Below are 16,053 nucleotides of genomic sequence, written 5' to 3'. Positions count from 1 at the left end.
GCTACACCTTGTCCAAGGGTGAGCTGTAGGCTAGCAGAGGGAAGGAGGACCTTACATCTCATTTGGTAGAGATATATCTACACACTGCATAGGCTTTTAGAAAATATATGACAGTAACTTGTTTCCATAACTTTAGGCTTCTCCCAAGATTCACCTTGGCTTCACACAATGTTGTATTGACTGTCCTATTGTACATTTATTATAAATTACTATAAATTGCACATTGCACATTTAGACAGAGATGTAAAGTAAATATTTTTACACTTTACATATATGAAGGATGTAAGTAATAAAGTAAATTCAATTCAAAATGCTGGAGGAACTCAGCAGGTTAGGCAGTATCAATGGAAGGGAATAAACAGTCGAGATTTCAGGCTGCTGAAGGGTCTCGGCCTGAAACATTGTCTGTTTATTCCTCTCCATAGATGCTGCTTGACCTGCTGAGTTCCTCCAGCATTTTCTGTGTGTTGCTCTGGAAGTTCAGCATCTGCAGAATCTCTCCAGTTACAATCACCTTGGCTTCTTCCATATGTTTGAGAGAATCCACCACTCATTGCCTTCTCCCACTGCATTGCCCTTGAAAGCCCTTCGACCCAATGGAACTGAACAGCAATGCTTTTCAAGCCAGCATATCTGAGGGCTGAGCTACAGCGGAATGTAACCAGTCACCTGTTTGGCTGCCTCTGGACCAACTGGAACAGAAGGCCCAGAAGTGATGTCATACATACTGGTGGATATATACAGAGCATGGTGAATTTGTGGAATTCGTTGCCACAAGCAGCAGTGGAGGCCAAGTCATCAGGCATGTTTAAGACATAGATTCTTGATTAGTCAGGGCATGAAGGGATATGGGGTGAAGGCAGGAGATTGGGGCTGAGAAGGAAAATTGATCAACCATGATGAAATGGCGGAGTAGATGAAATAGGCCAAATCACCTTCTATATCTGCTTCTATATCTTATGACCTCATGATCTAATTACACTACAATTCTAGTAAGGAACCACATGGCACAGTGTGCCTCAATCTTGCTTCATCCTTTGACGCTGCCCTTGAAGTGGCAAGTGCAGACACCTTAGACAGAATTAGCTTCCTACAGAGCTGCCGATCACTCCCTTAACCTCCCGTTTGATTTTCATGTATCGATGCTTCTTGTCAGTTCTCCACAGGGCTGCTCAGATGTGAGCAGAGTCTGTGGAAATGAAGGGGAAAAGTGGAATGGAGAGAAAAAAACTGTTTGAATTTTATCAGAAAGTGCTACGGCGGGAGGGGGGGGGGGGGGTGGCGGTGGTAGGTAGTGCTGAATTAGAAATGAGAAATCGTCAATTAGGCAGCAGAGCTTTTCAAACCCAGCCTCTGCAAAACAGAACCTGAGGAAATAATGAAAGTCCGCCCACATTACAGGATAGGACTTTAGACAACATGCATAATGGAATAATGGAATCTGTGTATTCCCTGCCCTCGATGCCCAATAAAGATGGGAAGGTTTACTTTTCTGCCTCATTACTGACTGTTCAGCCATTTGATTTGAGAAACAGTGAATGTGATTGCTAGCCTTTATTCCACTGTTCCTACCCAGTTAGGAATGGATACTTCTAGACAGCTTTACAAGGAAAATTCAGTGAAGGAGAGTTTAATGCCAGCTCAGCACTGACCCATCTATATAAATATTAATAGCGTTGTTTCAGTTATTTAATACAATACTTTTTTTTTCTAATTAGGCTCATTCCATTCACTTGGCGAAGCGCGGATGCATCTTCCCCAATTGCCCTCAACAACTGACCACGGACAATTAGTAAGAACAATGAATGGTCTCATTCCTTGGATAGAATAAAGGTGATTCAACATTCTGAATTTTGAGTTGCTATTTTACAAAATAATCAGGGACCAATTTTCTTTTTTTTTCCCTGCCTATTCAGTTATTTATTTGTTTTCTGGGTCTGGTTTAAACAAATCTCTGACAATTCTATGCTGTCTGTAATTAGTGCACAGTATTTCATTTTTAATTGCTTTTTCTAAAAAATGATACCTTTAATAACTGAACGCTCAGAATACTTCCAGCAAACAGGTAGCCTGTTCAAGAGGAGGCTTTTTGTTAAATAGCTATATATGTTGTTGCTCACCATCATATTTCAGCAATCTCTGAGTTTGGTATTCTGCTATTCCTTGGAGTCTCTTCTCACCTTTAGAGGTTAGTTCAGGGATCTATGCCTGAGGAAATTAATCTTTTTGCAGCAAAAATATGCACAGAAGGATTATTAAGTATTTATTACATAAAGTGCCCACACTTAATGATGCAACATTATTGTAATACAACCCAAGGCTCAGATAATGTGGCTTGAATTCCCCGCATTCAAAAGTGATGTGTTATTAGCTTTCTATTTTGAGACTGGCTGGAAAGATCTCTTATCATTGCGTGCTTCAATGGAACGATATGTGCTTGATGTTGAGGGCAAGAAATTTGCAGACAAACAAATGAATTAGTTCCTCATTAGCACAGTAGTTCATACTCCCGCCTGTCTTCATGAGGGAAGAGTGTTCAGCTCTCCGACAGGGTGATCTTTGCCTTGGAACAGTTGGGTGGCGTTGCGGTCTGTGCAACAAGTTAGCCACCAGGGCTCAGTTCTCGCCGCTATCAATAAAGAGTTCGTACGTTCTTCCCCTTGGGTTTCCTTCAGGTGCTCCAGTCTCCTCTTGCACTCCAGAAGGTGTATGGGTTAGGGTGAGTAAGTTTTTGGCATGCTATGTTGGTGCCAGAAACATGGTGCCTCTTGCAGGCTGCCACCAGCACATCCTCGGACTGTGTTGGTTATTGACACAAACACATGTGTGTTTTGATGTCTTAATATACAGGCACCAATAAAGCTAATTGTTAAAAAGGTGTTTGAATTATGAGTGGGCCTGCTGCACTATTTAATAAAATCAGCACTGATCTGACTGTAGCCTCAACATTGCACTCCAGTCTACCCATGGTAAAATTTGATTACCTTTCTTATCAAGGGCCTATTCAATTCTAGTTTGATTGTCATTCAACTGTACATGAATGCAGCCAAACAAGACAGCATTACTCCGGGGCCAAGATGCAAAGCACAGTATAGCAGTCACACAGAACAAAATACAGATAGCACATACAAGATAGCAAGCACATAAAGGTATCAGCAAGGTGCAGCCACGCAAAAATATGTATAGTCCAGACTCGAGCCACAGAAGTCTACAGTCGTCCAAATAGAGCCTGTCTTTTGCCGAGTGAGCACTTGGGGGCAGCACTGAATGTGACCTAGACGCGGCGCCATAGTGCCCCCGGTGGAGTGCACCGGCTCCGACGCCTCTCTCCTGGCACCTGGAAACAGCCAACACCACAACTTGGAGCCTAGTCTTCGCATATACAAGATAGCAGTCACATGTAGGGTGTCAGCAAAATACAGCCACGCAAAAAAAAACATATATAGTCCAAAATCTGAGTCCATCACTGCTGCAAAAATCTGCAGTCGACCACAATTAAGCTTGTATTCTGCTGAGCAAACACTGCCTTACATATATTCATCAACTCTTACTTTCATCATCCTTGAAGGAAAAGATTTAAAAACTTCAGAACCTCTAGAACATTTATTTTGCCTCTTTATCTCAAAGGGAAACCTTCACCTGTACTGTGACTATTCCAAGCCTGTGAGAGATTCAAGAACTGGAGATGATGATTTAAAAAAAGGGTTTCCAGCCTGGAGTCCACAGACCCTTTGGTTAATGCTAAGGGTCCATAGCATAAAAACGGTTGGGAACCCTTGGTTTAAATCGTGTCCTCCAGCTCTTGAATCTTTTACACAGATATGGAATGATTGCAGTGCATGTGGAGGCTATTTGGCCCATCATATCCACATTGGTTCTCAACCAGATATATGTCTGGATCTAGACAATGGCCCTTTCTCTGCAACCTTGTAAACTTGGCTCCTCCATAAATGTTTCCCTTTCCAACTTGAAGGTCACAATGGAACCTGCTTCTGTCAGATCTGCAGGCCATGTATTCCAGATTTATCTCCACACTGTATAAAGTGATTTAATCACTTCACTGTTAATTAGCTTTTTTTCATCCTCTGTGTTTTAATTTAGAGCTTGGTCCTTCCTCTAACAGAAATAGCCTTCCACTATCAACTGTGCCCAGCCACTACATCCCATTTTGTATTAACAGATCTTCTTCTCATCACCAACATCCCAGCCTCTTCAATCAATCCTTGCGATCTTAAGTCCTGCACTGCAGGAACTACAATGGTATTCCCTTTCTTGATCCTTTCACACTCTTTCTATAACATGACCACAAAATGATCCTCACACTGAGGTTGAACCAGGGCTTAATAAAGGTCTGGCATGAATTCCTGAACAATCTGAATTTATTCTCCAGGGGTGGAGAATACATTCACACATCTCTGTTGCTGATTCACGCACATCACATCCTGCTCATGAACTGTTTGTACATCTCAAGTCAAGTCAAGTCACTTTTTATTGTCATTTTGACCATAACTGCTGGTACAGTACACAGTAAAAATGAGACATTTTTCAGGACCATGGTTGATACATGACACAATACAAAAACTAGACTAAACTACGTAAAATGCCCATCTCCCATCAGGATGAGTTTACATAGCATTACTACAGAACCACCAGGCACAAAAACAGTGAAAGTACTTCCCAAGCATAATGGTTGATCAACACCTCCACCTTCCAACTCACTCCACCACTATTACTTTAACATTTCCTATCAGAGTCACCTTACCTACACACTCCTGTACCTAGCATTACCTAATGGACATACAATCAATGTATACAAATTACCTTAGGTATTTATATTTATTGGTTATTATTATTATGCTCTTTATCTTATTGTGTGTTGTTTAGCAAGCTTCAGATCTAGATGGTGCCAAGATGAGACCCTCTCAGGATAGAGGAGCAACACCTTATACTCCATCTAGGTAGCCTCCAACCTGATTGCTTGAGTATTAATTTCTCCTTCTGGTCAAAACATTCTCCCATCCCCCCCCCCAACATGATCTTCTTCTATTCCCCAATCTAGCCTCTTACCTCTTCTCCCCTGCCTATCACCTCCCCTGGGTCCACTCCTCAGTCTTTTTCTACTATGGTCCACTCTCTTCTCCTGTCAGATCTCTTTCTCTCCTGCCCTTTATCTTTCCCACTCACCTGGCTCAACGAAGCATACATTTTCTACCGCTTGGGAACTTGGTTCATGGCCTCATTTCTGACCAGTGGAATAGTCAGGTTACAAACAGTTCACAGGAATGGAAAACACTGTAACCTGGGGATGACTTGTACTTCGTAGGAGGTGTCACCAGCCTCTAATTGAATCATAATCTCCTTATTTTTCGATTCACTTTCCTGATAGCGAACAACAATGTTTCATTAGCTTTAGTAATTACTTGGGGTGGAGAAACATCACTAGTCTGTAGGTCACCCTTGGACAAAATGTGGCACCAGCTTAGCTTCTGCCCACCCCCTCCACCCCCCCCCCCCCACCCCGATTAGGATCAGGTATAGCCATGGGAGCAGGTGGTGGACGGTCGTATGAGCAGCTGGTGCATATTGTAAGTCCTGGTTATGCGGCCACTGACGCCAGGTAGACGATCTCTGAAGAGTATTGATAATGACTGGGGTCACCTGCCTTGTAAAGAAGAAGGCAATGACAAACCACTTCTGTAGAAAAATTGATGAAGAGCCATCATGGTGATGGAAAGACCATGATCGACCACATCATATGACATGGCGCATAATGATGATTAAGAATTACTTGCCTAACCACTCACTAGCCTTTCATGAATTCCATACCAGAACAACCAGACCCCTTGGTATCTCAGATCTCTCTCTTCTTCGCTGTGCATAATTTAAAAAAAAACATCCTTGATAAAATGGACAGTTTTGCTACTTCACACTCCATTTGCAAGACCTCTGCCCTCATGCTAAAACTATTGACATGTCACAGTGTTATCGCAGCATGAGGATTGGACTTTGTAGTTCACTTTTAGTTTCTTGTCGTTCATTTTTTTGTTGCTGTCTGGGTGACTTTGAATCTGGGTGGCCTGCAGATCATGAAAACTGAGCTGAACAGAATATGTTTGGACTCTGGTTTTTGTGATTTATATTCTGTTTTTTTTTTCATTTGTTCTATTTAATTGCCATCGCGCATGGAGGGGAGGGGGTAGTTTGCTGTTTTTCTTTGAACAGGTTTCATGTTTTTTCTTTGATGGCTGTCTGTGGGGAAGACAAATCTCAGGGTTGTTTACTGAATACATACTTTGACAATTAATGTATTTTGAATTTTGAAACTTTGAAGTGAATTCTTTACAGTACATTCCAGGTATATTCAATTCAGTTCAGTGTTCCTTATCTGCAGGCAGCCCCGACTGAAAATTATCCAAAATAGTAACAGTATCGCTGGTGAGATCACTCTGCTACAGAGAAGAAGAAAGTTGCCCAGGTTTTCTGCGTTTCAGATGTGGACTTGGACTGAGGACTTTATTTCAGTCTTATAGTTTTTTTTTGTATTCTGAGTTGTTCACCCAATTTTGCTCAGATATTTTAGTATGCAAGAGCAGGGGATTTGGGGGTTGACGGTCACGCTACCTTTCTTTTCTTTCTTGGCTTCACGGCTATCCGGTGAAGAAGAATTTCAGAGCAGTATACCTTGATAGTAAATGAACCATTAAACCATTGAAAGAGCAGCCACCAGAAACCAGAAACACATCATAGTGTGAACTGCAGAGTACAATCCACAAACTGTATCGACTCTGTAGTACATAGATAGGTTTGATGCAGGGGCAGGGGGTCTTGCAACTGGAGTGGGAGTTAGGAAAATTACTCATTTTATCAGATAAATTTTTTATTGGTGTGATCTGCAGCTTGAGCAAGCGTCATCCAGAAGCAGCACAAGCTGATAAGAGGGGTCTGGGGTGGAGTAATGATCCTCAATGTTTTTACAGAGAGAGACTAACTCTGTAAGAATGTGCCATGGGAGAGGGAGTCTTGCCAACCAAGACTGCAAAGCTGGAATTCACAAGGCCTCTGAGTGCTGGTGATGATCAGTGCAACATCCCGCCACAAGTATACACTCAGTAAATTGCTCCAACTCCTCAAATGTTCCCCTAAGAGAACATTAGAGGCTGATCCAAAAATAACAAAGAGAGAACATAAAGTGATTAAAGACGTGCTAATTTGAAGTGTAGCATGCAGCATAACAGGTTGAACTCCAAGATTTCCGCATTTGTTTTCATTTACTGGGGTGTGTGGAAACATGATGCCCTGATTGCTGTACTTCACTTACAATGCGTATCCTGGTAATGGTTGCAATTAATTTTAGCCGTCACCTTGTACATTTCACTGTTAAATAGTGCTAATGCTTTTTTTTGTTATTATTTCTAAGGACCTCCCTTGTGCCTGGTTACTGATGGATATTATTTTCTAGCCCAAGGGAAAATGGTGGAAAACAAAGGTGAATGTAGGAATTGAAGAATCATCACTGAATTTAAAATCAGAATGAAATTGCCTTAAGAACTCAGCACAGTAGTAAGTGGTTAGCACAACACTTTACAGTACCAGGGACCTGGGATCTCTGCCCAGTGCTGCCTGTAAGGAGATAGTACATTCTCCCCATGACCATGTGGGTTTACATCTGCATGTTCTGGTTTCCCCCCACAGCCCAAAGACATACTGGTTGGTAAGTTAATTTATCATTGTAAATTGTCCCGTGATTAGGCTAGCATTAAAGTGGGGGATTGCTGGGGGAGGGGCAGCTGAAGGGACCGGAAAGGCCTAGACTGTGCTACATCTCAATAAATAAATATGTAAACTCAATGGAACAAAGGCGCAGATAATAATAAAGGGTAAATGTTATCTCTTTTAGATGTTACATTGAAAGGCGACTACGTCACCATGAAAATATGGACCAACATTTCTGAAGGGAAATAGCAAGCAATTAAGTTGGCATCTTCCCCTTCCATTTCTGCCCTGAAGAAAGGTCTTGGCCTGAAATGCCGACGGTTTACATTCATTTCCATAGATGCTGCCTGACCTGATGAGTTGCTCCAGCAGTTTGTGTGTGTTCATTAAAAAAAAGGTATTTTTGCCACATTCACTAAAAAGCTGAAGGATGCAGCTATCGTGATTCTGGGTTTGTCCAACAGGGGGTGCTCGGTGATGTCACCTTCCGCCCAATTATTGGCCTAAATTGACACAAATTTGTAAAAGGCATTTCTCAAGTCAGTGAAACATTGTTAGTGCCAGCTTTTGTCTCAGTGCTGTACGTATACCCCAGGGCTTGAAGTATGCTGGAATGATAAAGAAACATGTCCTTTTATGTGTGTGACTGTCCTTTTCCAGCTGACATTCTCAGTGTTGTCCTTCCCCATGTTACTGCGCTGTTAGAAAATAAAACTCCTCATACATAATGGCAGCAAAACACAATATAGATCAACAAGCTCGCTATAGGCCACTTTTCTTGTCAGTCAGAGCTCCCCGTTGTGACAAGATGCCAAATCAACAGAGCCCTCAGGCAGCTGGTCACCATCCTTAGCAGAGGGTCTGCTCACATAGACCCCAAACCTGAGACTTTGAGACCTCTGCCTAATGCAAAGTAAACGGAGTAAATTATCCTGGCAGATAGGTAATTAAATAATTATCAAACGCTTAATAACAGGAGTGAGTGCGCAGAATTACCATGTTACACAGCAGCTTCTAGGGCTAATTGTTGCATTACACCAGAATTACTTATTCATTATTCTTGTCATTTTTGGTGATAATGTACGCATTATCACCAAAATGAGACAGCGACTATTTCAGTGAGTAATTAGGAGGGCGTCAGGTCTTTTACTGAACACCACTGTCACTGTGATGACTCTTTATTTAAACATCTCTATGCACAACTAGTGACTTGTCTTCTTGCAAGTTTTGGGAGCACAATGATTCATGTTAGATTCTGTCCCAGATGGAGGCACCTTTCAGCTCTGACCAGCATCACTTCAACACTTGGCTTTGTGGCTGCACAATGCCATGTACACCGACCTGTAAGTAGGCTATGTTCCATGAACCTCCTCAATGCAGAGAAAGGCAAATAGTTGCTTTTCGTATGGTGACGAAACTTTTGCAGATGGGTTGTCAGGATTGGAGAGCAACTCATCCCTACCATCAGTCACCGGAGCTACATATTTTCCAAGTTGTTTCCAACTAAAAATGTTCCGGTTTCCTCCCTTAAGACACTATCTCATTGTCTGCAGTCCTCCTGAGGTCCACCCACGTATCCGATCTTCATGGCAACAGCCATTTAGGTCTGAAATAAGAAATTTATTTAGTAGATGGTTATTAATCTTTGAAATTCCCTACTTCAAAGAGCTCTGAATGTTCAGTGGTCAAATATGTTTGGTGTGGAGATTGATAGGTTGGCTAAAGAAGGATTCAGGGATAGTCCTTAAGGCACAGGCCTAGCTGCGATTTTTAGAGTAGCGAAATTGGTTTGTAGGGGCTACTCCTGAATCTTTGGGTGGTGGCTAGGAGATGTAAAGGGGATTTCTTCTTTTTCTTTGTTACTGTGTATGTAATCAAAATTGTTTCTTTGTTTTGTTAAAAGTAGGAGTGCTTCTTTGTTGAGAGAGAGTGCTGGAAGCTTGTTTGGGTTAAAATTTACTGATAACGAGAATTGCATTCCTTTGTAAACCAATTGGAATTAATGTTGTTCTTTCTTCTGAGTCTGTAAGCTATTGTTGGCGGGCTTTTGGGCAGATCGGCGTGAGGGGGTGAGAGAGAGAGAGGACGTGATGCTGTAAACTGGGCGAGGAACGGACCCCAAGGGGGGGGAGGGTCCAAGGCCAGGAGGTACCCTGAGGAGAGGAGACGACGATAGATGTGCTTGGTTGACCACTTCAGGTGGTCCTGAGCTGCGAGTCGAGGAGTTCGGAGGGGATCGAATGGTGGCCAGAAGACTTCAGTAATTGAGCTCCAACGGTTGTGTACGAAGTGGTTTGGACTTTGATAAGTTTGGCTCCTTTTCTTTATTGTTTTTCCTTCATATATACTGTATCATTATTAATCACTTAGTTATAGTAACCTTTATAAATTGTACTCATTTAATCGCATATGGTCTACTGTCTGTTTTTGGGCGAGGCGGGGACATCACACAGCATCCACACCAGCTGATTACCCAGTTTGGCAGGGCTGAAGGCTGCTCCCCCTAGACGAGAATGAGCTGAGCGAGCCTGAGGTGACCCAGGGGGTTACAGAGATATATCTCCACTAAAGGAGATGTGGGGCACTTCTTCCCTCCTCTAGTCTGCAGTGATCCTTGAACAAGATGTAGCACCTGCTTAGGCCCCTGATCAGGGCCATGTGAAGCTATGGAAGCAGGTGGTGGATGATTGTATGAACAGCTGGTACATACATAGGTCTTGGTTATGTGACCACTGACACCAAGCAGACAATCTCTTAAGAGTATTGATAATGGCTGGGGTCACCATCTTGTAAAGACACTGCTTAGAAGAAGGCAATGGCAAATCACTTCTGTAGAATTTGCCAAGAGCAATCATGGTCATGAGACCATGATCTCCCACGTCATACAGCACAGCACATAATGATGACAATGATAACTCCTGAATCTATTTCATATGCTAGAAGTTTACATATAGAACATGTTTATTTGGTACTTTGATTGTACAAACCATCACAATAAAAACTCCAGTTTTTCTTGCTTTGTTACTGATTGGGGTCCTGATGAAGGGTCTCGGTCTGAAACATCAGCTCTTTATTCCTTTCCATAGATGCTGCCTGACCAGCTGAGTTCTTCCACCATTTTGTGTGTGTTGCTAACAGGGGCCTTGAACCTTAGGGTCAGTGGGGGCTTGACCCAATCCCGGATAGTAATTTTTTGACAAAATAGTTGGCAGCATTGCTGAAAGAAACAGTCAAACGGTAATGAATGGATAATCATGATGTGGCCTGTAATGTTGTGTTCTCAACACACAAAAATACAACTGCAGATGCTGTAGATCAAAGAATATGTACACAATGCTGGAAGAACTCAGCAGGTCAGGCAGCATCTGTGAGAAAAGAGTAGCCAACGTTTCGGGCTGAGATCCCTTCATCAGGAATGGGGGGGAAGAGAGGACTGAAGCCCAGTAATAGAGATAGAGGAGGGGGTAGGGCCTACAGGCGGCAGGTGGAAAACCACAGAGGAAAGATAAAGGGGGGATGGGGAGGGGATAAGCATGAAAGAACTGTAGAGATAAAGAAGCAGAAAGTTGAAAGGGGAGAGAGGCAGAGAGGGACCTGGGATAGGGGAAAGGGGAGGGGGAGGGAATTACCGGAAATTGGAGAATTCAATGTTCATACCACCAGGCTGGAGGCTACCCAGACGGTAGATGAGGTGTTGCTCCTCCAACCTGAGTTTGGCCTCATCATGGCAGTAGAGGAGGCCATGTATGGACATATCTAGATGGGAATGAGAGGCAGAGTTGAAGTGGGTGGCAACTGGGAGGTCCTGTCTATTGTGACGGACGGAGCGTAGGTGCTCGACGAAGCGGTCCCCCAATCTGCGTCAGGTCTCGCCGATGTAGAGGAGGCTGCACCGGGAGCACCGGATGCAATAGACGACTCCAGCAGACTCGCAGGTGAAGTGTTGCCTCACCTGGAAGGACTGTCTGGGGCCCGGAATGGTGGTCAGGGGGGAGGTGTGGGGACAGGTGTAGCTTTTGCGCTTGCAGGGATAAGTGCCAGGTGGGGGTTCTGTGGGGAGGGATGTGTGGACCAAGTAGTCATGGAGGGAATGATCCCTGTGAAAATCTGAGAGGGGTAGGGAGGGAAAGATGTGCTGGGTGGTGGGGTCCCATTGAAGGTGGGTAGCCTCCAGCCTGGTGGTATGAACATTGAATTCTCCAATTTCCGGTAATTCCCTCCCCCTCGCCCTCCCCCTATCCCAGGTCCCTCTCTGTCTCTCTCCCCTTTCAACTTTCTGCTTATTTATCTCTACAATTCTTTCATGCTTATCCCCTCCCCCTCCCCCCTTTATCTTTCCTCTGGTTTTCCACCTGGCGCCTCTAGGCCCTACCCCCTCCCCTATCTCTATTACTGGGCTTCGGCTCTCTCTTCCCCCCATTCCTGATGAAGGGTCTCGGCCCGAAACGTTGGCTACTTTTTTCTCACGGATGCTGCCTGTCCTGCTGAGTTCTTCCAGCGTTGTGTAAGTAATGTTGTGTCTGTTTTATGCTACAGGTTTCTTTGAGAATTCTCTATACTGACAGAAATGCATGCTCTTGCTAAAATCTACCTTCCAACATCCTATCCTTCCACAACCCACACACACCAGAAAGGTTTCATTGTCTTTGGCCATTGACAGGCATTGTCCATCAAGGGCAAGTCAACCGAAAGTGATCAATACTAATTTTCTTTTCCTCTCTGCACAAGTGGTGCTGAGGCAAATTAAATCACTCTTCCCACTGCCCTTACCTTCAAGGACAACTTTGTCTTTCTGCAGCCTCGCTTACAAATTACTGAGTGCCTGATTCTTACGAGCTGGGAGTAGGCAAACTGCCAAATTTCCTATTAGGGGGCACCCTCCTTTCTATTGTTAAGTGGCACCCTTCCATATTTAATAATATCCAGTAATCATCTTCTTAAGCAGGGCCTGGTGCTTTCTATATTTAATATTAGGTCACTTCAAAGAAGCACAATTTTGTTGTTAATTGAATTTGATGCCGTTACAGGCAAGACCTGGGACCTTCCATATTCATTATTACTGAGCACCATGCTCAGCGTGGGCCATCCAGGGACTGTTAGTACATCTGGTCAGTAAAAACTCTAACCTCTTTCACGGGTTTTTCCTCAGTACTTGAGAATCATTTGGACATAAGTTAAAACTGTACATCTTCAAGATGCAGTTCCATTGGCAAAAAAAGATTGATTCAATCAGAAATAGAACTGGAGGAACCTCCCAACCCTTTTGAATCTATTAGAATGGTTGAATCATGCAGACAGCATCTTAGTGAAAAACTGTCTGCACTCTGTTCTTAACTGCAAAAAGAATTGATTTTACCACCTTGAGTGACTCACAAAATTACCAACAGCTGATTCTGCACCAGGGGAAAATTCACAAAGTTGCCGCAGCACAATAGAGCTCATCTGTAACCAATGCATATCTAATACAACAGAGCCCAGCTACAATCGATGGAAGCAAAGCCAGCTCGCTTCGATACAAACACACCCAACTATAATCGAAACAACTGAGCACAGCTACTGCTGAAGTAACAATCCCATCTAAAGCTGAACCGCCTGAGTTCATCAATAAACAGTGCATATTCAATGTAGCAGACCAAATCACGATAAATGTTAAACATTATAAATATAATTAACCTACAACTGCAGTAAAACTGAACCCTGTTTTAATGAATAAAATAGTCCAGCGATAATCAATACATAAATGTATTGTCCTTGATAATTAACACCAAAGATGTTCACTTGTAATCAATGCAAAATAAATCATTTATATAATTCACTGTCTATAAATCACCACAGCAGTAGTAATTGGTCAATAATAAAACTTCTTCCTCAGAACTTTGGTTAAACAGATGGAGGTGAGGGTTGAACACACTTCAAGCAAGGATCCTTCAGAAAGTAAGGAGGTATGGGATCCAGGGAGACCTTGCTTTGTGGATCCAGAAGTGGCTTGCCAATAGAAGGCAAAGGGTGGTTGTAAATGGTTCATATTCTGCATCGAGGTCAGTGACCAGTGGTGTTCCGTAGGGATCTGTTCTGGGACCCCTCCTCTTTGTGATTTTTATAAATGACATGGATGAAGAAGTAGAAAGGTGGGTTAATCAGTTTGCTGATGACGCAAAGGTTGGGGGTATTGTGGATAGTCTGGAGGGTTGTTAGAGGTTACGACGGGCTATCAATAGAATGCAGAACTGGGTAGAGAAGTGGCAGATGGACTTCAACCCAGATAAGTGTGAAGTGGTTCATTTTGGTAGGTCAAATTTGAAGACGGAATATAATATTAATGGTAAGACTCTTGGCTGTATTCAGGATCTGAGAGATCTTGGGGTCTATGTCCATAGGACATTTAAAGCTGCTGCGTAGGTTGACAGTGTTGTTAAGAAGGCACATGGTGTGTTGGCATTCATCAATAGTGGGATGAGTTCAAGAGCCGTGAGGTAATGTTTCAGCTATATAAGACCTTGATCAGACCCCACTTTGAGCACTGTGTTCAGTTCTGGTCACCTCACTACAGGAAGGATGTGGATACTATAGAGTGAGAGCAGAGGAGATTTACAAGGATGTTGCCTGGCTTGGAGGGAGTACCTTATGAGAATAGGTTGAGTGAACTTGGCCTTTTCTCCTTGGAGTGACGGAGGATGAGAGGTGACCTGATAGAGGTGTATAAGATGATGAGGGATATTGATCATGTGGATAGTCAGAGGCTTTTTCTCAGGGCTGAAATGGTTAAAACGAGGGAGTATACTTTTACAGTGCTTGGAAGTAGGTTCTGTGGTAAGATTTTCACACAGAGTGGTGGGTGCGTGGAATGTTGGTGCTGGATGTCGATAAATAGGGTCTTTTAAGATTCTCTTAGACATGGAGTTTAGAAAAATAGAAGGCTTTAACTAGGGAAATTCTAGGCAGTTTCGAGAGTAGGTTACATGGTTGGCACAACATTGTGGGCCGAAGGGCCTGCAAAATGTGCTGTAGATTTCTATGTTATAAGGAGTCATGATCAAAATGCGAATCTGAATCAGGTTTATTATTTTATTTTTACTTTTATTGAGTTAGGGCACTGAGCAGGCCCGTCTGTCCCTTCGAGCCGTACCACCCAGCATTCTGCCAATTCAGCCCTAAACTAATTATGGGATAATTCACAATGACCAACTTACCTACCAACACATACATCTTTGGACTGTGGGAGGAAATCAGAGCACTCGGACGAAACCCATGCTGTCATGGGGAGAACATACAAACTCCTTACAGGCAGCGACAGGAAATGAACCCAGGTCGCCTGTACTGTATAGCGCAGTGCTAACCACTACACTGCTGTACCGCCCCATTACTGGCATATGGTGAAATTTATCATTATGCGGTAGCAGTACTTAATAAAAAACTGTAAATTACAGTAAGAAGTATATATATATATTTTTCAAGTTATATTAAATACGTAGTGCAAAAAAAGTAGTGAGGTAGTGTTCATGTGTTCAATGCTCATTCAAAGATCTGTTGGCAGAGGGGAAGCAGAGTTGTTCCTGACTGATCTGAATGTGTATCTTCAGGCTTCTGGACCTCCTCCCTGATGGTAGCAATGAGAAAAGGGCATGTCCTGGGTGATGAGGGTCCTTAAAGTATAAAGTTAAAAGGAAGACTGTAAATATTAAATTAATTAAATTGGATTAGAGTAACTGGGGACCTGATGGACAAGAAGTACTGTTTCCATACTGTACATAACTCCATGTTTCCATGATTTTTGGCAGTTTTTTATTATAATAATGTTGAATGGCAATAGCAGGGCAGAGGAGGGGTTGAAAGGTGTCTTAGAAATAAAGCAAATTTAATCATTTGGAAACGCCCGATAACAGATTTAACCCAATTTATATTTATCACCAGTTAATTATGCTCTATGCCCAATAAAGTTCAAAGTAAATTTGCTATCAAAATACAAATACAATGTGTCATAATATACTACCTTGAGATTCATTTTCTTGCAGGCATTCATAGTAGAAAAAATAAAATCAATGGAAAGTCCAGACACACAACCCACCAACGTGCTCAAGAAAACAAACAGTGCAAACACAATAGAAATCAATAAGTTAATAAATAATACAGAGTCCTTGAAAGAGAGTCCATAGGTTGTGGAATCAGTTCAGAGTTGAGGTGCGTGAAGTTTAGGATCCTGAGGGGTAGTAACTGTTACTGAACCCAGTGGTGCGGGACCCAAGGCTCCTGCACCTTCTTTCCAAAGGCAACAGTGAGAAGACAGCAATGGCCTGGATGGAGTGTGGAGGGAGTGGGGAGAGGGTGTTGTGTGTGTCCTTA

The sequence above is a fragment of the Hypanus sabinus genome, chromosome 13 (assembly GCF_030144855.1).
Source record: "Hypanus sabinus isolate sHypSab1 chromosome 13, sHypSab1.hap1, whole genome shotgun sequence".
Taxonomy (NCBI): Eukaryota; Metazoa; Chordata; class Chondrichthyes; order Myliobatiformes; family Dasyatidae; genus Hypanus; species Hypanus sabinus.
The sequence above is the reverse complement of the archived record's forward strand: the minus strand, read 5'-3'. Positions refer to the sequence as shown.